The 24,117-nt window shown below is 44.1% G+C and overlaps 1 protein-coding gene across 1 annotated transcript in view; it reads left to right on the forward strand.

Annotated features, from left to right (window-relative positions):
- The first annotated feature begins 1,850 nt into the window (after positions 1–1,850).
- Positions 1,851–24,117, forward strand: part of LOC115475139 (CLIP-associating protein 1-like) — a 114,121-nt gene continuing 91,854 nt past the window's right edge. The window contains exon 1 of the mRNA XM_030210879.1: positions 1,851–1,982. The gene's annotated coding sequence lies outside the window, so the exon portion shown is untranslated. The remainder of the gene's footprint in view (positions 1,983–24,117) is intronic.

Genomic DNA, 24,117 nt, shown 5'->3' on the forward strand with positions numbered 1-24,117 from the left:
TGCTGTGTTATTTACAATTTTAATTAACTGCAAAAAGATTTGCAGGCTTGCGCTATACTCACAGGTGCTTTTGGCCAAGCAGCTTCTCCGACGTGTATGGAAAGGGACCCATTTTTCGATGCATTTTTATATGTCCAACATGCTGTGAAAATGCTTCCGAGTTAATATTTCAAAACATCCTTCAACCCTAACCGTAGATTGTCTTTTTTTTAATTTTATTTTTGTACCCCGCGCTTTCCCCACTCATAGCAGGTTCAATGCAGCTTACATATTGTATACAGGTACTTATTTGCATAGGAGCCAACTTTTCAGAATTATTGGGGGTGCCAAGCCCAATGGAAATAACCCCTCCTGGGATATATACAAGGAATTCTTTCAATATTGGGGGTGCTCAAGCACCCACAGAGTTGGCTCCTATGCTTATTTGTACCTGGGGCAATGGAGGGTTAAGTGACTTGCCCAGAGTCACAAGGAGCTGCAATGGCAATTGAACTCAGTTCCCCAGGATCAACGTCCACCACCCTAACCACTAGGCCACTCCTCCACTGTTGCTACTATTTGAGATTCTACATGGAATGTTGCTATTCCACTAGCAACATTCTATGTAGAAGTCGGCCCTTGCAGATCACCAATGTGGCCGCGCAGGCTTCTACATGGAATGTTGCTAGTGGAATAGCAACATTCCATGTAGAATCTCCAATAGTAGCAACATTCCATGTAGAATCTCCAGTAGTATCTATTTTATTTTAGTTCCATTTGTACCCTGCGCTTTCCCACTCATGGCAGGCTCAATGCGGCTTACATGGGGCAATGGAGGGTTAAGTGACTTGCCCAGAGTCACAAGGAGCTGCCTGTGCCTGAAGTGGGAATCAAACTCAGTTTCCCAGGACCAAAGTCCACTACCTCCCAGGACCAATGTGGCCGCGCAGGCTTCTGCTTCTGTGAGTCTGACGTCCTGCACGTACGTGCAGGACGTCAGACTCACAGAAACAGAAGCCTGCGCAGCCTTCTACATGGAATGTTGCTAGTGGAATAGCAACATTCCATGTAGAATCTCCAATAGTAGCAACATTCCATGTAGAATCTCCAATAGTATCTATTTTATTTAGTTCCATTTGTACCCTGCGCTTTCCCGCTTCATGGCAGGCTCAATGCGGCTTACGTATTGTATACAGGTACTTATTTTGTACCTGGGGCAATGGAGGGTTAAGTGACTTGCCCAGAGTCACAAGGAGTTGCAGTGGGAATCGAACCCAGTTCCCCAGGATCAGAGTCTGCTGTACTAACCACTAGGCTACTCCTCCACTAGCAACAGTCCATGTAGAATCTCAAATAGTAGCAACATTCCAGAATCTCAAATAGTAGCAACAGCAACATTCCATCTAGAATCTCCAATAGAAGCAACAGAATCTGAAATAGTAGCAACATTCCATCTAGAATCTCCAATGGGGAAAGGGAAATGGGACTTGATAGACTGCCTTTATGTGGTTTTTGCAACTACATTCAAAGTGGTTTACATAGTATATACAGGCAGGTACTTATTTGTACCTGGGGCAATGGAGGGCTAAGTGACTTGCCCAGAGTCACAAGGAGCTGCCGCGGGACCAAAGTCCACCACTGTAACCACTAGTAGGCCGCGCCGTGTGAAAAAGCTCATAAAAAGAAGCCTAGTCCGTCAACAAGTGTCCCACACAGCCTCCAAAACGCGCTCTTTCCCCTCGCAAGATGGCGTGCTGGCGGTTACCCTAGAAACGAGCCTTTCCGTCCCGCTCCCTCCGTCTCTATGGTGGGGACGCAGGAAGCCGAAGGGGGCGTGGAGGGAGAGGCGAGACGAACACTGCGCATGCGCCTTTCACGCAGCCTGAGAAGAGAGCCTCCGGGTTGGAGAGAATTTATATACAGTACTGTCTGGAGCGGGGCAGACGGGATTGACTACTAACGCCTCTCGCGCTCACTCCTCTGTGTACTGGCGACCGCTGGAGGTAAAAGAAGGGGGGGGGGGGGGGGGGAACTGCGGTGTCGGACGAGCGGGCGCGGCGCCTGGGGTGGGGAGGAGGGAGGGAGGTTGGTTGGTTATTGTTCGCTTGCGCTTGGCAGAGCCGGTTGGGAATGTGTAAAGCGGCTTCGTCAGGGCCCTGCTGCTCCTTCTCATCCTCCTCCCTCCAGGGCCCCCCTGCTAATGAGGTGTTTATTTTCTCCTGGTACGTTGGGCGCTTCCTGTTCTGCACGCATCTCCCTCAGGTGAGGAGGAGAGAGTTGGAGGGCAGCAGCTGCTGGTGTAGTGAAGACAGTGTGAGATGGGCATTGCTGACACAAGCCTCTGGCTACAGATCAGGATTAATATCATCGTTGTTATTACTTTTCTGTTGGTGACTGCATGGCTGAGCTAAAGAGTTTTCACATCGCTGTAGAAACTTGGATTTATAAAAAAAAAGTATAGCACTGTATTCCTGCTATTTAAAGATCCCTTTCACTAATAACTGTTGGTACACACACAGAAAAAAGGAAGGACAAAGCTACCCTGCCAAGGCAGAAAAAGTAGGGATGGATAAATAGCCTTCCAATGAGAGGCCTACGGAAATTAGTGGGTATATTTTATTACTGTACTGGTAGCATCAACTGTGTAAGGACTGAATATGCGTCAAAGTATTACCATGGAGAGGATCTTTTCGGAAAAAAAAAGGCGGAACCTGTCCAACATAGGGGCTGGAGACCTCCCCATCCCACACCTGGCCAAGAAGCTTCCCCCCTCAACCCAAACAAGCTACCTGACATACCTCCAGCCCCCTGTACCCCAAGGAGACAGAAGAGGAAGTAGCACTCTCTCCTCCTTCCAATGCTGCCTACAAAATGGTGGTGCCCTACCCTGCCCAGTGCATCCCTATGCTCTTCAATACTCTGCAAATCCTAATACTAATTCTGAGTTTGCTGCCCCCGAGGCAGCAGTTGAACCCTTGTTTGGCGCACTGCCCACTGAGCATTGGGGAGGAATATATAATGCCCTGTTTAGCATACATTTGTATGCTACTTGCTCGCCAACTCTGATCATGGCGCAGGAGTAATGCGGGCACTAGTAGCCTCTAGCGCCTGTGTTTGCTTCTGATCATCGGGGCCTTTGGCTGCGGAGAACTGTATCTTCATCTTTATAGACCAGTGATTCCTAAACCTGTCCTGGGGGAATGCTCAGCCAGGTTTTCCAGATATCCACAATAAATATTAATGAGAGAGATTCGCATGCAAAAGTTCTCCTGAATATTCATTATGGAGATCTTGAAAACGTGACAGTACAGGTTTGGGAACCACTATTGTAGATAGTGAGTGGGAAAGGGTGAAAAAAAAGACAACACTGTTCATTAGGTTTATCACTTTAGTCACTGGGTGTGTTATGCTGAGAGCTGGAAAGCATAACCAAAATGATTGTAGATAGGTAGGTAGGAGTGAGTTTTGCAAAAGGATTAAAAATTAAAATGTTTCATCAATAATGGAACTATTGTGGATTAAAAACTGGTTGAAGGATAGGAAACAGAGAGTGGGGTTAAATGGGCAGTATTCACAATGGAGAAGGGTAGTTAGTGGGGTTCCTCAGGGGTCCGTGCTAGGACCGCTGCTTTTTAATATATTTATAAATGATTTAGAGATGGGAGTAACTAGCGAGGTAATTAAATTTGTTGATGACACAAAGTTATTCAAAGTCGTTAAATCGCGACAGGATTGTGAAAAATTACAAGAGGACCTTATGAGACTGGGAGACTGGGCGGCTAAATGGCAGATGATGTTTAATGTGAGCAAGTGCAAGGTGATGCATGTGGGAAAAAAAGAACCCGAATTTTAGCTACGTCATGCAAGGTTCCACGTTAGGAGTTACGGACCAAGAAAGGAATCTGGGTGTCGTCGTCGATAACACACTGAAACCTTCTGCTCAGTGTGCTGCTGCAGCTAAGAAAGCAAATAGAATGTTGGGTATTATTAGGAAAGGTATGGAAAACAGGTGTGAGGATGTTATAATGCCGTTGTATCGCTCCATGGTGCGACCGCACCTTGAGTATTGTGTTCAATTCTGGTCGCCGCATCTCAAGAAAGATATAGTAGAATTGGAAAAGGTGCAGCGAAGGGCGACTAAAATGATAGCAGGGATGGGACGACTTCATTATGAAGAAAGACTAAGGAGGCTAGGGCTATACAGCTTGGAGAAGAGACAGCTGAGGGGAGACATGATAGAGGTATATAAAATAATGAGTGGAGTGGAACAGGTGGATGTGAAGCGTCTGTTCACGCTTTCCAAAAATACTAGGACTAGGGGGCATGCAATGAAACTACAGTGTAGTAAATTTAAAACAAATCGGAGAAAACTTTTCTTCACCCAACGTGTAATTAAACTCTGGAATTCGTTGCCGGAGAACGTGGTGAAGGCGGTTAGCTTAGCAGAGTTTAAAAAGGGGTTGGACGGTTTCCTAAAGGACAAGTCCATAAACCACTACTAAACGGACTTGGAAAACTCCAAAATTCCAGGAATAACATGTATAGAATGTTTGTACGTTTGGGAAGCTTGCCAGGTGCCCTTGGCCTGGATTGGCCGCTGTCGTGGACAGGATGCTGGGCTCGATGGACCCTTGGTCTTTTCCCAGTATGGCATTACTTATGTAGTTAAGAGGAATCCATCAGCCCTTGGGAGTCCACCATGTACAGGCCTCATAATAGGTCACAAAACAAATGGTATTTACTAACATAGTAGAATAGCTGCAAGAAAAACTATTTCTTTCACCTTAGTTTTATGGACAGGCTGTAAGTGTTGCTGCTGTAAAGTTAACTTACGTAGGTCCTTTCACTTGGACTGACTTTGGATGTGGAAAACTAGGACAGGATATACAGATGTAAGCAGAGAGGAAGCATTTCATGTACCTTGCTCCATGTTGCCCCACAGACTTGGGCAGTCAGTTGTAGTCTGGAATATTTTTATTATTTATTGCATTTGTATCCCACATTCCCCCACCTACTTGCAGGCTCAATGTGGCTTACATAGATTTGATAACATTGTCATATTAGATACAGTTAGTAATGTGTGGCGATTAGGAAGGAAGGAGAGAGTGAGGTGACTTAGTGAGGTTATAGGTTCTCATTGTAGGCCTTGTTGAAGAAGAATGTTTTCAGAGATTTTCGAAAGATAGTTGTTTCATTGATTGCTTTCAAGTCTGTAGGTAATGCATTCCATAGCTGCGTGCTCATGTAAGAGAAGGTGGTGGCATGCATCAGTTTGCATTTAAGTCCTTTGCAGCTGGGGTAATGCAGGTTGAGAAATTTGCGGGATGATCTTGTGGCGTTTCTGGGAGGTAGGTCCACAAGGTTTAGCATGTAGATTGTACACAAAATCATTCATGCAGACGCTCCAATCGTGCAGATCTTGAACGCAATGCGTTCCTTAAGAGGGAGCCAGTGAAGTTTCTCTCTTAGGGGTTTTGCGCTTTCATATTAAGTTTTTCCAAATATGAGTCTGGCGGCTGTGTTCTGGGCAGTTTGGAGTTTTTTGATTGTCTGTTCTTTGCAACTGGCATATAGTGCATTGCAGTAGTCCAGATGACTTATTACCATTGACTGTACCAGGGTACGGAAGATGTATCTCGGGAAGAAAGGTTTTACTCTTTTAAGTTTCCACATGGTATAGAACATCTTTTTCGTCGTGTTTTTCATGTGGGCGTCAAGAGTGAGGTTTTGATCAATGGTGACTCCAAGAATTTTCAAGTTTTGTGAGATCGGAAGGGAACAGTATGGTTTGATTATGTTGTGAGGTGAGTACAAGACATTGTGCCTTTTCTGTGTTAAGTTTTAGTTGGAATGCATCTGCCCAGGTGTGCATTATTTGGAGGCTTTTGTTGATCTCGTTGGTGATTTCGTTTAGCTCATGTTTGAATGGGATGTAAATTGTGACGTTATCTGCATAAATGTAGGGGTTGAGGTTTTGATTGGCTACTAGTTTGGCTAGAGGTATCATCATTAGGTTGAATAATGTTGGTGAGAGAGGAGATCCCTTGGGGACTCCACACTCAGGTATCCACGGTGGCGATCTGTCCTCGTTCGTTGTTATTTGGTATGATCTTGTGGTCAGGAATCCTTTGACCCATTTGAGAATAGTGCTTCCTATTCCGAAGTATTCTAGTATATATATTAGTATATCATGGTTAACCATGTCAAAGGCACTGGACATGTCAAATTGCAGGAGGAGGATGTTGTTACCAGTCGTAATTGCTTGTTTGAATGAGTTCATTGCGGACACTAGTACAGTTTCGGTGCTGTGATTCGTCCTAAATCCTGATTGGGATTCGTGCAGAATTGAGTGTTTATCTAGGTATTCAGTAAGTTGTTTCGTCACTATGCCTTCCATGAGTTTGGTCATGAGTGCAATAGATGCTACTGGTCGATAGTTGGTTAGGTCCGTTGTGCTTTTTTTCGCATCTTTCGGTAACGGAGTGAGTAGGATGTTTCCTTTATCCGTGGGAAAGAGTCCATTTTGAAGCCTGTAATTTATGTGGTTCGTGAGGTCTGTTTTGAATTGTTTGGGTGCGGATCTTATTAGACTGTTAGAGCAGATATCTAATTTGCATTGTGATTTGGCGTATTTTCCTAGCCAATATGAGATTTCTTTTGGTGAGAGCGTGTTAAAGTCGGTCCATGATTGATCTGCTGGGCATTTTCCGGGTTTTGGGTCTAGACGATCAAGGATATTTGCGTAGTCCGTTGTGTTCGTGGGTATCATGAGTCGGAGTTTTATGATTTTTTCATTGAAGTAGTTCGCAAGGTTGGTTGCTGATGGGGTGTCTGCGTTGTTGGAGGTGACCTTAGTAGTATTTAGAAGGTTGTTTACAAGTGAGAAGAGTTTGTGTGTATCCTTGTAGTTTGGTCCTATTTTGGTTTTGTAATAGGTCCTTTTAGTTTGTCTGATCGTGTATTTGTATTTTCTTTGTAGTTGTCATGTCCTTTGTCATGGGTGGGTTGTGTATTTGGCCAGTGGAGTTCCCATAGTTGAAGGAAGTCTTTGCAATCGCGTACATTGCTTGAGTTATTATCTTCGAGGTGAAGATGTCTCTAGCTATGAGGAGGTTCTGGGTGGTAACACAGGTGTTTGATATAAAGTCCATAAAGTGCATTTGTGAGTTTTGCCAATTGCCCGGGGGTCTGTAGAATAAGATTAGGTTTAGGTGATCATGTAGGTTGGAGTGGTTGATTCTGACAGGCTATTTCGAGTTGGGGAAATATAGACTCTGCTGTTGTTGTGTCTGTGAATATCAAACGCTTTAATCTTTCACAGAATATGCTCAGCTAAGGCAGTTCCATTATTTCCTGTAGTTGAAGTAATCTAGGTAAGGCAAATGTCGAGTTGATTTGTTCTTATAATTTGTTTTTCTGTGAAAGATTAAAGCGTTTGATATTGTGACTTTTCCTTTCACCCAAATGAAGTGTGTGTGTGTGGTGGTGGTGGGGGGTTACATGCAACTGAATTCTTCCACATCTGATCTTTCCTGTAGGATTTTCTCTATCACTCAACTAGTATCCACAGTGTGGACATTCCTCTTAAGGACTCGGGCCCAGATTGCCAAAGGTCCCATTAAATATCTATTATTTCCAAATCGGTAAAAATTTAAAGATTCGGAAACACAGAGGGAATCGCATGCAGATGAGCTGCTTGTTGCTTTTGTGACCCAGCTCATTTGCATGCGATATAGGGAAAGCCAGTTGGTGAGCTGAGCATGCGTAGAACAGTCAATCGCTATGCGTGGCTGCTCTGCGCATACTACAGACGTTTCTCATACATGAAAGCAGTAGATGTACCCCCCCTTTTTATTTTTTTTGCAAGCACAAAAGCGCTTTTTTTTTAGATGAGCAAACCTGTGTTGGGGCTCCCTGTCTCCCCGCTGCTGGGAAAAAGTGGGAAAAGCCTCTCTGCTGCTCTCGGCTCTCATTTTCTGTGAGGAATCAGCTGGTTCCACCTCCAGCTGTTCCTGCTGCTTCCTTCTGTTGGCCGGCTGACATCCTAGAACGCCCATCTCCCTAAAGATGGACTCTTACTTGCTGGCTGCTGTCCCAACTCCTCCTCCCTCAGGGCTTCCCTGATGACATCACTCTAGAGCTGTGCACTGATTGGATCCGAACTTCCTGGTGACCCCCTCCAGTAGTGAGTGGGCAGGACATCCCAGGCTGACACTGCCCAATTGGTTTAACCCCTCTGTTGTGCTTCTAGCATGGGGAATGCTGTTTCCCCACAGACGCTGTTTGATGGACCCTTGTCTTCCTTGCATTTTTGGTAAGTCACCATTACTTTTATGCTTTACATTTCGGTACTGTCCCCCCCCCCCCCAATTTCTTGCCAGTAAAATGTCATTTGAAAAAGAAGCATGGCACGGCTTTCGTACACGCAAATAGCTGCGGGTGTACTTTTTATTTTTGTACTCCATCTTCCTTGCCTTGTTTCTCCCCTTCTCCTACTTGTGACAATGAAGAACGACAGGTCCAGACCTCCCGTTAAAATTTCCACGATAAAGGTAGGGACTGATTTTGTGCACAGGGTCGGAAACGGCTGTGCATCGCCTTGCATGCACATTATAACAGTAATTAGCTCATTATAATAGCTTTGCATTCCGTTTGTTAGCTTCTACCGTGACAGGAAAATGACTCTGAGAACCCTTTTGTGCATGTCTCGTTTTACTACTTGCTTGCTAAACCGGCTAGAACTAGTTTAAAAACCACGTTGCTGGCTTGTTAGGTTTAGTGCATCTGGCCCATAGTAAAAATACCAGGAGTGATCTTTGACAATACCCTTGATAGAGGTCTATAAAATAATGAGTGGAGTTGAACGGGTAGATGTGAAGCGTCTGTTTACGCTTTCCAAAAATACTAGGACTAGGGGGCATGCGATGAAGCTAAAAGTAGTAAATTTAAAACGAATCTGAGAATTTTTCTTCACTCAGCGTGTAATTAAACTCTGGAATTCGTTGCCAGAGAATGTGGTAAAGGCGGTTAGCGTAGCGGAGTTAAAAAAAAAAAAAAAAAGGTTTGAACTGCTTCCTAAAGGAAAAGTCCATAGACCATTTTTAAATGGACTTGGGGGAAAATCTACTATTTCTGGGATAAGCAGTATAAAATGTTTTGTACTTTTTAGGGGTCTTGCCAGGTATTTGTGACCTGGACTGGCCCCTGTTGGAAACAGGATACTGGGCTTGATGGAACTTTGGTCTTTCCCATTATGGCAATACTTATGTACATCTTCTTACTGCTCCTTCCCATCACCTTAATCTGGTTTGATGTCTTTAGATTGTGGCTTGTGGCATAACCGAGATATTGCTAAATGACTTCCATAAAATGAAAAAACCGAAAAAACTCTGGGCTGCAGAATGCTGTAGTATCAAGACTCAGCATAAGAGACTCATTTCCTCTTTTGCCTGCCTCTTAGGCTGCGGCCTGGTGGCCTTCCCCGGCTGTCTCCCCCGTTCCTTGTCTGCACACCCACTTTCCTGGGACCTGTGTGACATGGCAGGGGTTCCGCCGTCATCTGCACTCGCTCTGGGCATCCTCCGGTCCACGGGGCTCCTCTCTCTCCTCCCCGGAGCAGTGCTGGGCTGGGAGCTGCTCCTCCAGGTCATCTGGTGTTTGGGCCTGATAGGCCTCATAGCCTGGGGATTGCCTGATGAATGCTCCCCAGGAACCCCTCTCCGGGCTGGGGAAGGGGCCAGGCCTAGCTCCCTTCCCTCCTGGAACCGACAGAGCCTCTGGCAGCACTTCCTCCTCTGTCAGAGTCTGGTCTGCAACTGAGCTGGAATGCCCTCCCACGGGAGGTGGTGGAGATGAAAACGGTAACGGAATTCAAACATGCGTGGGATATGCATAAAGGAATCCTGTGCAGAAGGAATGGATCCTCAGAAGCTTAGCCGAAATTGGGTGGCGGAGCAGGTGGGGGGAAGAGGGGTTGGTGGTTGGGAGGCGAGGATAGTGGAGGGCAGACTTATACGGTCTGTGCCAGAGCCGGTGATGGGAGGCGGGACTGGTGGTTGGGGGGTGGGAAATACTGCTGGGCAGACTTGTACGGTCTGTGCCCTGAATAAGGCAGGTACAAATCAAGGTAAGGTATACACATATGAGTTTGTCTTGTGGGGCAGACTTGATGGACCGTGGAGGTCTTTTTCTGCCGTCATCTACTACGTTACTATGATGCAGGCTTTGGTGCCGAAACATGGCCGTGTCGGGCCATTTTTAAGCTATTCGTATTAAAGACTTCCTGATATCCTTTTTGAGCTGTCCTCACTTTTTTTGTCCATTGTTTTTGTTGTACGTGAGTATTCTTCTCCCTTTTTGTTTTCTTGATGTCCTTTAGACACACCTGTTTTGACTTCATTGTTCCAAAGTGGTGTAGCAATCTTCCATTTTATCTTAAGATAGAACAGTCATTTCAAAAATTCCCTCAAGTTCCATTTTTTTTCCACTCAGGCTTTTCTGTGACTGGCATAGTCCGCAATACAGGTGTCTTGTTTGTAGCAGACGGCACAGCTCCCCTTGTTCTCTCCAGTGCCCCCTGCCCCCTTAACTATTATTGATCTGCAATTTTATTTTTTTGTGTTGTATTCTCCCTTTTGTCTTGTTTGTCTGTTTTTGTTTGTATTCCCCCATTATATTACATTGTAAACTACTGACAGCTTGAAATTACCTTGTAGTATATCAAAATAAAATTGAATGTGAAGAAAAAGGGAAACAATTTAGTAAAAATCTTTAGTAGAGAGCATTATTGCTGATTCTGATATTTGCTTGCATTAACTTCCTATTTACTAGAATATAATGCTGTAAATGCAAAACTGTTCAAATAGAGGTTCGATCTTTGCACTTGGTCCTAAGTGTATGTTAGATATGAGTCCAGACACAGGTAAGTGGGGTGTATGAGGGAAGAGTATAAGAAAGAGAATACGCATCCTGAAAATGGCAAGTCAGTAAAGTTCATACCAGATGAATTATCTGTAACTTAAAAACATTTATCCTTGAAAAAAAATTATTTTAAGATTACAAGCAGTTCTCTGACTAGATAAGAGAAGCTAAAAAATACCACCGCGTTGTCCAGACTTTACTGCTACTGTTTCTTTAGATGGGGAAATAAAAATAGTTCTAAGGGGGATGTGAAGTAAATGACATTTCTACCCCACATTTTCCCAAGAAAGCTCGGGTTCAATGTGGCTTACGTAACAAATTATGAAGAAGCATTACAAGACAATATTAATACACGAATACAACTAGTAAAAAAATAATGTTCATATTAGCTGAACACATCTATTTAACACAAGAGAAACGTGTGGCTCGCCCTACCCTGCCATAAAGCTTCTGACCAACTGTTAGAACTTCAGAGCATTTCTTAGAAACTAAACAGTGGAGGGACTCTTGCAGCACGTGAATGGTGGCTCTGGAGCCAAGGGAATAAATTAAATACATATACTTTATGTACTACTACTACTACTACTATTTAGCATTTCTATAGCGCTACAAGGCATACGCAGCGCTGCACAAACATAGAAGAAAGACAGTCCCTGCTCAAAGAGCTTACAATCTAATAGACAAAAAATAAATAAAGTAATCAAAGTAATGTACTGTATACTGTGCTTGGAAAAAAAAAAGTTAAAGCCCTATCTTTCCATTTGGCTTATCCTGTTGTCCTAAAATAGTACAATACTCTGGTCACTTGAGCTGCAAAAGGTTAGGGTAGCAGCATAAGAGCATGCTATGAGAGGAATAAACATCGTGCAAAGGTTTGTTGGGATTATCGTAGCCTCAGGTGCACTGCTAATGCTCATCTCAGCAGTTGCATTGTTCCAGAGAGCTTCCTTCTGGAAATCTGGGATAAGCAGCATGGGAATCCCGTGAGTTACTTGGGACCTGGATTGGGTCCCTCTTGGAAACAGGATACTGGGCTTGAGGGAACTTGGGCTGTCCCAGTATGTTACTTAAGCAGATAGTAGTGTTCAGTATATACCCTAGTGTTTTATGTGTTTTATATCTGACTTCTTAAGCTGAATGCAACTGAGGAACTGAGTTCGATTCCCACTTCAGGCACAGGCAGCTCCTTGTGACTCTGGGCAAGTCACTTAACCCTCCATTGCCCCATGTAAGCCGCATTGAGCCTGCCATGAGTGGGAAAGTGCAGGGTACAAATGTAATAATAAAAAAAAATTTAGTTTAAGTTATACCAATTTGAAGTTCCATATTTATAGCAGTTTTCAGCTTGGACCACTGCACTTTCACATTACCTATACCCATCCATTCCATCAGCTCCTTCTTCAGGTATTCTCCCATTTTACCAAAATCAGTACAGCTGACCTCCAGTACTTTGGTGTTTTATGCGTCAACACTCTGCTTTTGCTCTTATATCAAACCATATTGTGTGATGATCACTTACTCACACGGACATTGGAAACACTTCCTCCATTTTTGTGAGCACTAGATCCAGTATTGACCCTTGCCTTGTGGGTTCCGTTACCATTTGTCTGAGAAAAACACAAACATGCATCCACCATCTCTCTACTTCTTTCTGATTCTGCTGACGGGACTTCCAATCCACATCAGGCAAGTTGAAATCTCCCAACAATTGTTTCATACCAAGCTTATGAATATCTTCTAATCAGATCCTTGTCCAGCTTCTTCATTTGTGCTTGGAGGTATGTAGATAACACCCATGTGGATACAGGTTCTATCTTCTCTTTCCAGGACAATCCATATACCGTATTTTTCGGACTATAAGACGCACTTTTTTCCCCCCAAATTTGGGAGGAAAATGGGGGGTGCGTCTTATAGTCTGAATGTAGAGATTTCCCTCCCTCCCTCCCTCCGAGTTCGGGATCGCCCACCCGCCCTCCCTCTCTCCGAGTTCGGGATCGCCCTCCCCCCCGGCCCTGTCACCACTTCTCCCTACTCACGCGATCTTCCCTGGTGGTCTAGTGATGTCGGGGCAGGAAAGAGCCCCCTCTTTCCTGCCCAGCGCGCTGCTCTCCATCCTTCTGTATTCAGCCTGACGGTCTCGGCGAGATTCAAAATGGCCGCCGAGACTTCAATTCTCGACGGCCATTTTGTTTTAATTGTTTTGCAATAAAGAACTTGTTTCAGAAGACACCACTTGAGAGAGGACTTTTTTGTATCCACTGTTTTCCTTGCTTCATTGTTCTTTCGTGGAGAGAACACCTTCTGTGTGTGTTGGCGTCTAATATTGTTTTTCACATACTGTGCCTCTCCTCCACCTCTTCGGCTTTCCCTGTCCTTCCTAAAAATATTATAGCCCTGAATGCTTGTATCTTATTCATGGGAATCATTGAACTATGTCTTTGCAAAAGCAACGATATCCAAGTTTTCCTCAAACATCAGGGCTTGCAAATCTTGAACCTTTTTACTTAACTGCAAGCATTTGTGCTCATTGCTTTCCATGTGCTAAGTGAGTTTGGATGGTTGCAAGTGTACAGTGCTGTGTACATCCAGCAGCGCTATAGCAATGATAAGCAATAGTTAGTAGTAGTATGGTTTTCTACATTTACATGATCTTTCCCTCTACCATCATGTTTTTTTTCTGGGGTGACTTTCTGAATTCCCATGTTTCCTTTTGTGACCACCACCTTCTACTTTAAATGACTAGAAACATACTGTCTGAATTTGTCCCTAAGGATCCTTTTTCTTCTCACAAATTCTGCTATGTATTTAAAGCCGCCTTCTTTATACCAAGATTCGAGCCACTTATTGAATTCCTCTGTTTTACATAGTCTTTCCTTTCCATCCCGACATGTAGGAATGACTTCATAAAAAGTTGCAGTCTGAACCAAAGACTTCAGTCCCTTCCAAAGCATCTGGAACGCTTGCTATTGTTGGCCAGGTCATTTGTCCCCAGATGGATTACAACATCAGTATTAGAAATCTTACTCTCCTCTTGGACAAGTTCAGTAGTTGGTTGGTAATTGCACCAGACTGGCCCAGGCGGCAGTGGTACGCCAATATCAAGGAAAATCCTGCCAAACGATTTATTGACTTCTTTGACTGGGTGACCAAAGAACTGGAAGAAGGACATATGCTAGATGTAATCTACTTCGATTTCAGCAAAGCCTTTGATAATGGTCCCTCACAGAAGACTCATAAATAAGCTGAGAGGACTGAACTTAGGACCCAAAGAGGTGAACTGGATAGGAAACTGGTTGACTGACAGGCAGCAGAGGGTGGTGTAAATGGAATCCACTCAAAGGAAAGGAAGGCAAGTAGTGGAGTGCCTCAGGGATCGGTACTTGTACAAATTCTGTTTGTTACATTTGTACCCCACATTTTCTCACCTATTTGCAGGCTCAATGTGGCTTACATAGTACCATGAGGTGATGGCCACCTCCAGTGGAAAACAAATACAGAGTGATGTTATTGTCAATGAAATAAATATGCACAGACATATCATGGAATCGTAGAGAGGGAAAAGTTTGCCTTTTTGTGGATGACATGAAGATAGCCAATAGAGTGGATACCCTTGAGGGAGTAGAAACCATAAGAAGGGATCTCCAAATGTTAGAAGAATGGTCGAGGGTCTGGCAGTTTAACACTGAATGCCAAGAAGTGCAGAAATCCAAAAGAGAATGTACCAGATATGAGGGGAGAGATTGGTAAGCTCGGCTCAGGAGAGGAACCTTCGGGTGATGATGTCTGAGAATCTGAAGGTTATGAAACAAGGCTGTGGTCAGAAGGATACTAGGCTGCATAGAGAGGGGTATAACCAGTAGTAGAAAGAAGATGGTGATGCCCCTCTACAAGTCATTGGTGAGGCCCCCTTGAAGTATTGTGTTCAGTTTTGGAGCTTGTAGCTTATTAAAGAAGTAAAAAGACTTGAAGCAGTTCAAAGAAACTGGGATTTGCATTGCAAAACGTACGAGGAGAGACCTACTGACCTGAACATGTATATTCTGGAGGAAACGAGAAACAGGGGTGATAATGATACAGATGTTCAAATATCTGAAAGGTATTAATCCACAAACAAACCTTTTCCAGAGACAGGAAGGTGCAAGAACTAGAGGACATGAATTGAGGTTGAAAGGGGGCAGGCTCAGGAAAAATGTCAGGAAGTATTTTTTTTTTCACTTAGAGGATGGTAGATACCTGGAATGCCCTCCTGAGGGAGGTGGTGGAGATGAAAACGGTAACAATTCAAAAATGTGTGGGATAAACAAAGGAATCCTGTTTAGAAGGAATAGATCTAAAGAAGCTTAGCAGAGATTCAGAAGCAACACTGGTAATTGAGAAGAAAAGCCAGTACTGGTCAAACCTCTGCGTCCATGCTCAGGTCGTGGCTGGACAGCTTCAGAAGATGGCGAACAAGGCCAGTGCTGAGCAGACCTCTAAGGTCTGTGCCCTGATCATGGCAGAATAGATTCGGATGGGCTGGAGTGGTGCTTTTCAGGTGCTTCGACGTTAACTTCAGAAACTTTAGAACAAGGACCGTGCTGGGCAGACATATGTAGTGATTTTGTCTTGTTAGGCAGACTGGATTGACCATACAGAGGTCTTTATCTGCTGCCATCTACAATGTTTCTATGGTAGACTTGCTGTTTCAGCTTCCGGTTCCTCCAGATCTCACTTGGGGAGTTTCTCCCTTATATGGTAGGGATGCGCAGGGCGCTTGACGAGGAGGGTGTGTGCTACTCCCTTCTGCATCATGGAGGTACAGGGGGAGGGGGCTGGTAGACCACCAGGACAAGGGGGCACTAGTTCACTAGGGTCGAAGCAATGGTGGGGGTCTGGGGGGTCCAGTGGACCCCCAGGACATGGTGGCAGCCCAGGCTGCCTGACGGGGCAGGAACAGAGCCTTAACCGTAACACCAGCTCTGAGCTGGCATAGGGTTAAGGCACTATTCCGCCCCTACGATCAGAGCGCTGTTGGTGCTGTTTGCCCGATGATCATGTGTGCGAAGGTAAACACAGGCACTAGTGGCCTCTAGCACTCACATTTACCTTTGATCATTGGGCTGCAGGAGCGTTACCATCCTATATGGATGAGTTAAGTTCTGTACTCTATCTCTACTTGCTGGTAGATGGGCATAAGTCATCAGTTTCTGGATTCATCTGCTATGACTAAAAGAAATACAATTATCAGGTAAGACAGAATTTTACCTTTGTTATGCTCTTGCTTTAAAAGGAAGTACTGATGAGTATGGGCTCTCCTATTCTGAGTGATACAGTTGATTTATGGGGGGGGGGGGGGGCAAGGTGTGCAGCCAAAGGACCATTCCCCTTAGGGAGCCCCATTGGGTGTTTGTGGGTTGATTATTAATAAAACAATACTACTATAATGGTTAAGAGGAACGGAAAACAAAGTATCTCTGAAGGCTCAGCCCTTGTCCGCACACCCATCCCACTCCAGCCCTGATTGACTCATCACTATTGGGAATAGACAGGTGGCTATTAGTTTTGTTTCCTCCAGTGAAGGAACATTGAGACCCTATTTTGGGCCTTTAGTCTCCTATTGGGAGTCATTCTTCTCGAGGCTTCCGCTCTTTGATAACTTTTAAATCTCTAGAACAATTTATGGAGATTCTTCTCTGCTAAAGTCATTGCAGAAAGGGGGGTATATTCTGGGAAAGCTGTGAGAGGGAAGGGGGTTACCACTGTACTCCCAAGAAGTTCCTAATCAACTGTAGCAGTAACCTTACCTGGTTTGTTCCAGCTTTGTAAGTTCTCCATGGGGTGGGGGGGAGTTTATAGCACAGAACAGTATTATTGAAGTTTATAGAGCTGGTGTGCAAGAAATGGAAGCTGCTAATCAAGTTGTTGATGAGGCAGCCTCACAGGATCTTTTATCTCCTGGAACATCTGGCTGAATGTTATTTATTGAAGATTTATACTGAGTTTCTTTTAGTAACCTTATATTTTTTATTACATTTGTACCCCGCGCTTTTTCCCACTCATGGCAGGCTCAATGCGGCAGGCAATGGAGGGTTAAGTGACTTGCCCAGAGTCACAAGGAGCTGCCTGTGCCGGGAATCGAACTCAGTTCCCCAGGACCAAAGTCCACCACCCTAACCACTAGGCCACTCCTCCTCCACTGTTGCTACTATTTGAGATTCTACATGGAATGTTGCTATTCCAACATTCCATGTAGAAGTCGGCCCTTGCAGATCACCAATGTGGTCGCGCAGGCTTCTGCTTCTGTGAGTCTGACGTCCTGCACCTACGTGCAGGACGTCGGACTCACAGAAACAGAAGCCTGCGCAGCCTTCTACATGGAATGTTGCTAGTGGAATAGCAACATTCCATGTAGAATCTCCAATAGTAGCAACATTCCATGTAGAATCTCCAATAGTATCTATTTTATTTTTGTTACATTTGTACCCCGCGCTTTTTCCCACTCATAGCAGGCTCAATGCGGCAGGCAATGGAGGGTTAAGTGACTTGCCCAGAGTCACAAGGAGCTGCCTGTGCCGGGAATCGAACTCAGTTCCTCAGTTCCCCAGGACCAAAGTCCACCACCCTAACCACTAGGCCACTCCTCACTCCGTATAAGGTTGCATTTTCTTTCTTTGTCATAAAAATTTCTGTAGATTTTGGGGACTTGTGTATATGTGTGTCATATTTATGGTGGTTTAATAGTGTAGGAATGATGCCTTTCAAATTTTGTGATGTATATTCTTTAATTAAATGTTTCAAACAAAACAGCCAGTGTAGCTCTCTGCACTACAGGATGTCTTTCAGGTACCATGCTGTTGTGCATACCTTTTGGCTTAATTTGGAAGCTGTTCTGTTAACCTCCTGCTTATACATAAAAAGATTTTAATTCACCTTCTTTGGGGAACTTTTATCCCCTATTGTTATACTGAAGTATAGAAAGAGAGCATTCATACCTAGAGAGTGACATGGGGACAAAGTTTGTCCCTGTAGGCTCTGTCTGATCCCATCCGGTCAAGCTCGAACAGTTAGGATTTTATATTTAAATCATTGTTTGTTCCGTAACTCCAGACTCCCTTCCTTTTATCTTGCTGCATCGTATGCCTGGACTAGACTTCCTGAGCCGGTACGTCAAGCTCCATCTCTGGCTGTCTTCAAATCTAAGCTAAAAGCCCACCTTTTTGATGCTGCTTTTAACTGCTAACCCTTATTCACTTGTTCAGAACCCTTATTTTATCATCCTCACTTTAATATTCCCTTATCTCTTGTTTGTTCTGTTTGTCTGTCCTAATTAGATTGTAAGCTCTGTCGAGCAGGGACTGTCTCTTCATGTTCAAGTGTACAGCGCTGCAGAAATTATAAGTAGTAGTAGTAGTAAAGTAGAAAAAGAAATTTATAAAATCACAAACAATACAGAACATAAACAAAAGCTCTCTCGCCCCTCCATAATCAAGATTACTGAACAAGCTAAATTACTACAGAATACTACATAGAAAATTAATGCTAACAGAATACCTTGGTCACACACACAGAACACAAATGCTAAATACATAATAGCTGACCAAAAATGATATACATAAACCAAAATTCCAAGAAGCCACACCAAGAAATAGAAAGATGCATTTCTTCCTATACTGTACAAAATTATAAAGATCACACATACCAGGGATGGTGTTAGGGAAGTGCAAGTAGGATAGCTGCCCCCTGGCTAGCGAGAGGCCTAGGCCTGCTGGAACTGAAGAAGGCACGGCCTGGGCTTTGGTGTTCTGCTCCCATATTTCAGCCCTGGACCCCAGCCATGTCAGGATACACATTTCAAATAGGACGACATCTAATTATAAAATTATTTTTTCAACTTTTCATTGTCTGGCCACGTTATTTTTTCAAATCATTAGGGTCCCAGACTCTGGTTTATATTTCCCTGTCTTCTTTTAAATCACTTGCCAGGGCCTCCTACTCATTTGACATTTCTTTTCTCTCTCTCTCTCTTGCGGTCTGGCCCTTTGGCTTCTTCTCCCCCCCTATCATGGTATTTACCTTATGGAGCCAGCAGCCACCAACAGGTTCCCCAGAAGCCTGCTCCTGGGCCTTCCCTCTGCCTGGTCCCACCTTCTGAAGCAACTTCCTGTTTTCACAGGTCTATTGCAGAAAGATTGATTAATTTTTTTTTTTTTTTTTGCAGAGGATACAGATATATGCAACAAAGTTGTCACTGCTCAAATCTTCTTAAATCACTATTCATTTCTACTATGTGAACTGGTCAAGAGCTTGGCAACTAAGATTTAGATTAAAAAAAAAGTGTAGGGATACAGAAAGATCAGAAAACAGGATACGATGGGGCATGAGGTACAGACGTGTGCCAAACAGAAGAGGGATTGCAGGGTGATTGTAGCTGGAGAGATGAAGGGAAAGAAAAAACAAGATAGAAAAGAAAACCAAAACAAGTAAGTGTGTGTGGGGGGATGTACACATGACAAAAACCCAAACTAGAGCCAAAACATTTTGGCTGGCATTCAGATTTGTTCTGCAGTGCAGCAGGAATGAACAGAGTAAGTGGTTCTTACCTACTGTCATGTTCTGTGTTTTGCCTTCTCCAAATCTAAGTGCGCACTGAGTAGAATATTACCTGTATTGGGATTAGTATATTAAAGCATCATTGCAATACAGCAATGGCATAGCCAGACCTGACATTTTGGTTAGGCACTATGTATATAGGTATGAGTAGTGTTACTTGGAATACTACTAAATAATGCCATAGAGTGCACTTGATGACGGATAAGTAAATAATCTGCCCAATAACCATCCTGCATCAACAGACCCCACACTTACTTTATGGAAGTGCCGACATTTTAAAATATAGTTACCTTATCCTATATCTTAAACTTGACCGGGCGTAAGCTTACTATAATGGCAAACATTTCAACACATCATAGTATCCTTCGAGCTTTGCTTTATAATAGATGTAAATGTCTGATTAAGCTATAGTCATAAAACAGGTAAATACCTTTTGATGTCTTTTCCCTTCTGCTGTAGCTAGCATCAGCCCTGCCATTTCCCAATTTCCCTCCTCCCCCCCTGGGCACTGTAGGGCCACCCTCACCCAGAAACCCATCCTAGAAGTCTGCTGCCCCCCCGGAAGGTACTGCAAATGATACAGAGTGCTGGTGGCTCAAGCTGGCTCCTTGCAGTGCCCATTGTGGGAGTGGGGTCTGATGAACAGTGCTGGAGAAATCTGGGCACTCAACTCCCCAACTTTGCTGCATGTTTCTGAGTCCGGGTGCTAGGAGCACAAGCCTCACACACACTTCGTCTGGTGCAGTAAGGTTATGGCAGAGGAGACCAGAGCTGTGCAGGCCATGTGAGCAGGGCAGGCTAGAGATGCCTGCATGCAATATCAGCAGCAGTCGCAGGGCTACAGATGCAGGAGAGGTATGTCAGTAGCAAGCAGGTTCTCTGAGTCCCAAGCGGAAACAAGACAAGCATGAAGGCAGCGTAACTAAAAAGACTGGCACCAATTGGTGTAGTTTCGCCCCTGCAATGCAGCCAGTTTTAATGTTTGATTTCAACTGATATATAACATTGTGTAATTGGTGTTTTAGATACTAGTTATTACAAAGCATGGTTGGTTAATAAATGTGGGGATTAAAGCGGAGTCCTGTATATGGTGTTTTTCCTCTCTATTTGGAATTATTGCCCAGGCAGAGAATGTTGCACTAAGCTCCAATGCACAGCATTCTAATGTCTGAGCTAAAAATTTAGCTTCATTAAAAAGTGTGATAAGTCAGAAGAAAAAGTACACATCGCTATAATATGCAGACATTTGGTGCTTAGTGAATAAAATGTTTACCTTCCTTTCAGTGTGTGAGCAGAGTTTGGCTCAAGCACTGACCAGAGGGGGGATGGACTCCCTGACTTCAGACCCCTATTCCTACCCCCCAAAATGCCCTGGTGGCCCAGTAGGACTCGGACCATCCCCTGACATTTCAAATACCTTCCCTGAAACTCTCGACCAAACAATTTCTCTGGTGTCCCATAGCCCTTTGCAGACCCTTCCCCCCCTCAAAAAAATTGACTGAGAGCTCAAGACCAACTCCTTCCAGGACCCCTTCCTCACGTACCTTCAACAGCTGGGAGGCAGGAAAGATATTCACTTATTCTGGCCTTTGTGGTGCTATCTTGAATAATGGCAGCACCTGACCCAATGCACTGTGGAGTCTGGCTGCAAAATAAGGCAATTAATTAAAATTTAAAAGAAGACATTTTCCAATTACAAGACATCTAACTTGGCCCAGCATATGTTAGCATCAGAGGCAACAAATAAACATGTTGAATCAAAATCTGTATTTCCAAGCAAGTTTAAAAAGATGAAATACAATTTACAATTAATTGAAAAAAGCAGCACATGTGTATGTATTGTGTGCATTTAGCTCTACAATTTACCTCCATCCAGAGGAACCTACCTTCACTTTTTATAAGAGGAAGGCTCTAAACCCCTGTAAGTAACATACAAAACAAAAACAGTGCTTTATATTATAGCATAGACTAGTACATGAACCAGTATGATGGGCCAAACAAGAAACAAACACTAGTAAGGAAAACATAATAAAGTAACTATAGTGTAAAAAAACTGAAAGGGCAAATAGACTGCTTATAAAACTAGAGGGACTGACCACTCTCTCTTAAATATAATGTAATCGCTGGAAGAGGCTGCTGATAAGATTGTCAAACTGGGGGTCACTCACCTCAGACATATTTGTCAGATGCTGAGAACACTTAGAAATGTGCCAAAGACCTGCACTTTAAATTAGCTGTCAAAGAAGTCTAATGAAACTGAAGCTGATTGACAACAGGTGCTGGCACCAACAAACTGAAACGGACAGTAGAACTTTAGAGGGGAATCTGAGCTGAATAGGTAGGAATTCAGGAACCTGAACAAGGCAATTTCATACAAGAAAGAGTGTAAGAAAACTAGATTTGGTTTGATGAACTGTCAACAAAGTGGCTATCTGAAGGAAGAAACCACACTCTTGCAAGCTGGAGGCTGGAAATATATATCTCCTAGACAGGAAACAAGATGACTGCTAGCAGGAAGTGTGGACCACAGAGCTTGGAGGACTAACAGCTAGTCCAAGAGCTCCACAGCAGCCCTTGCTGGCTGGGGTGAGAACTGCCTATCAGGACCTTACACATCCTAGCACGGGGCTTGACAAATTTTCTTTGACTTAGAGCCAGCAAGTAGGACTTCCATTGCCACTCCTTATTTCCCACCCTTGCTGCTTTTGAGGAAGGATGGGATGGGATGTTTCCTCTGAGGTCTGCTGCAGTTCTTTAGGGCCTATTTTACCAAGGCTGTTTTCTCATTCTCTGTCCTTGTGCACCTGGGAGCCAACTTTTTCAAAATGATTATGGGTGCACAATTCAGCACACATTCTGTAAGGAACCACCTAGTTTTAGGCAGCAGGAATGTATGTAAAGCACCTTTGCTAGAATACAACTAGCAGAAAATTATGCAGCATGTTTTGATGGCCTGTATTTTCCCAGGTGTTGTGGCATGTGTAGAGCATATAAATATGCATGTAAACAAACTTTTCCGAGGACAAGTAGGCCTTCATATTCTCATAGATTGGTGATGTCATCCGATGGAGCCTGGGTCGGACTCTTGACTAGCGAGACTAAGAACTTTCTAGTAGTGTCCCACTGCACATGTACTGTGTCTTTCTGCCTGCCCCATGAGCGCAGGTCCCTCAGTCTTGTTTTTTCCGCAGAGCAGGGAGGACACGTTTTGTGTTCTCCTTTCAGTGAGTGTATCTCTTTTGCAGTGCCTTATCTTATTTAATTCAGAAGAAATGTGGGTGTTAGAGACTGTTAGCGCCATACTAACGCTGGCGTTTGCTCCCATCCCCTGATCAGAGCCGGTTCTGACTTCAAGTAGCAAGCAAAAGCATTCTAAACAGGGCATTAACTGTTCCTTCTCAATGCTCAGCAGGCAGCATGCTAAACAAGGGTGCTGCTGCGGCAAACGCTATGCCAGCTCAGAGCTGGCATTAGGGTTTGCAGAGGAATGGGGAGCCCTGTCTAGCATGCATCTGCATGCTTGCAGGCCCCCATCCCACCCCAGATACAAGGGGCTGGAGGTCCAGTGGACCTCCAACCCCCCCCCCCCCCCCCGGATAGAGAGGGCTAGAGGTCCGGTGGACCTCCAGCACCCCCTGGTGGTCTAGCGCTCCCTCCAACCCCACTCAGACAGAAGCCTTATCCTAGGCTATAAAAGGAGGCCAGAGCAGTAGGTGGAATACAGGATTCACAAATTTTTATTATTATATTTAAGTGTCTGGAAAGTGCTTTGATTTTTGAATGCCATATAAACACTAAAATCATGGCAGGATTTCTATTCAGCTGGTGGACAGGGCTATGAGAGTCCAAGCATTGTGCTGCCCCACAGTTCTACATTGACTGATACTTTGTGGAAGGTATGTGTGGGGGTGTTCTTTGGGGTATGTTATGCAAGAATTTGGTTTTCTTGTTTGTTCTTGTTCATTATGCATTGTTCTAATACAGTAACACAGATTGGAATATTTTAAAAAAAGCACTAATTTCAACTGAAAGCCTGCCCTAGGTTATTACAAGAGACTTGGCCAGTGAATGATTAAGAATGGCAAAGTGTTTACAGCATACTTAGTGGTCATAGAAAAGTATGTTAAGCATTTCAGTAGTGGTTTTGAGTTTCACCCCTCAAGGCTTTCACTGTAGCGTATTCTTTATTATATGCAGCAATAACAGGTTTATTAATTACTAGTAAAAAAAAGGCCCATTTCTGACACAAATGAAATGGGCGCTAGCAAGGTTTTCCTCGGAGTGTGTGTGTTTGAGAGAGCGTATGTGAGAGTGACTGTGTGTGAGAGAGAGTGAATGTGCGAGTGTGTGTGTGAGAGAGAGAGTGAGTCTGGGTGCAAGTGTGTCTGTGAGAGAGAGAGTGTGTGTGTGAGAATGAGAGTGTGTGCAAGTGCGTATGTGAGACAGTGTGTGATAGTGTGTTTCACACAGATACAATGTGTGCGAGAGAGAGAGTGTGTGTGTGACACAGACTCTCTGTGAGACTGAGTGTATGAGACCAAGAGAGTGTGTGAGTGACTTTGTGACACATAGAGAGTGAATGTGATAGTGTGAGACATAGAGTGTGTGAGAGACAGTGTGACTGACTGT

Source organism: Microcaecilia unicolor, chromosome 7 (assembly GCF_901765095.1).
Source record: "Microcaecilia unicolor chromosome 7, aMicUni1.1, whole genome shotgun sequence".
NCBI lineage: Eukaryota > Metazoa > Chordata > Amphibia > Gymnophiona > Siphonopidae > Microcaecilia > Microcaecilia unicolor.